The sequence below is a fragment of the Acipenser ruthenus genome, unplaced genomic scaffold (genome assembly GCF_902713425.1).
Source record: "Acipenser ruthenus unplaced genomic scaffold, fAciRut3.2 maternal haplotype, whole genome shotgun sequence".
In the NCBI taxonomy this organism is placed as follows: domain Eukaryota; kingdom Metazoa; phylum Chordata; class Actinopteri; order Acipenseriformes; family Acipenseridae; genus Acipenser; species Acipenser ruthenus.
Window position 1 is genome coordinate 12,501 of NW_026707432.1, and position 1,283 is coordinate 13,783.

A 1,283-nucleotide genomic window follows, 5' to 3' on the forward strand; every position below is an offset into this window, starting at 1 on the left:
GTGGGAGCAGAGGCCTGGGTGGTGGGAGCCAGCCCGGGGCCGTGGAACCCAAGCTGGGGCAGTGGGAGCAGAGGCCTGGGTGGTGGGAGGCGGGAACTGTCCCCGGGGCTGTGGAACCCAAGCCGGGGCCGTGGAACCCAAGCCGGGGCAGTGGGAGCAGAGGCCTGGGTGGTGGGAGCCAGCCCGGGGCCGTGGAACCCTGCCCGGGGCAAGTGCGAGCCATAGCCTGGGTCCCCATTCAGTAACATGACCATAGGCACAGTTAGCTGACATGACCAGAGGCGGAATTAGCTGACATGACCATAGGCGGAATTAGCCTACATGACCAGAGGCACAGTTAGCTGACATGACCATAGGCACAGTTAGCTGACATGACCAGAGGCGGAATTAGCTGACATGACCAGAGGCGGAATTAGCTGACATGACCAGAGGCGGAATTAGCTGACATGACCATGGGCAGAAGTAGCTGACATGACCATGGGCAGAAGTAGCTGACATGACCATGGGCAGAAGTAGCTGACATGACCATGGGCAGAAGTAGCTGACATGACCATAGGCACAGTTAGCTGACATGACCATAGGCAGAAGTAGCTGACATGACCATAGGCAGAAGTAGCTGACATGACCATAGGCAGAAGTAGCTGACATGACCATGGGCAGAAGTAGCTGACATGACCATGGGCAGAAGTAGCTGACATGACCATGGGCAGAAGTAGCTGACATGACCATAGGCACAGTTAGCTGACATGACCATAGGCAGAAGTAGCTGACATGACCATAGGCAGAAGTAGCTGACATGACCATAGGCAGAAGTAGCTGACATGACCATGGGCAGAAGTAGCTGACATGACCATAGGCACAGTTAGCTGACATGACCATAGGCACAGTTAGCTGACATGACCATAGGCGGAGTTAGCTGACATGACCATAGGCACAGTTAGCTGACATGACCATAGGCACAGTTAGCTGACATGACCATAGGCAGAAGTAGCTGACATGACCATAGGCAGAAGTAGCTGACATGACCATGGGCAGAAGTAGCTGACATGACCATAGGCGGAGTTAGCTGACATGACCATAGGCACAGTTAGCTGACATGACCATAGGCACAGTTAGCTGACATGACCATAGGCGGAGTTAGCTGACATGACCAGAGGCGGAATTAGCTAATATGACCATAGGCGGAATTAGCTGACATGACCAGAGGCAGAATTAGCCTACATGACCATGGGCAGAAGTAGCTGACATGACCAGAGCTCCAATTAAAAGTTACCTTCTTCTGA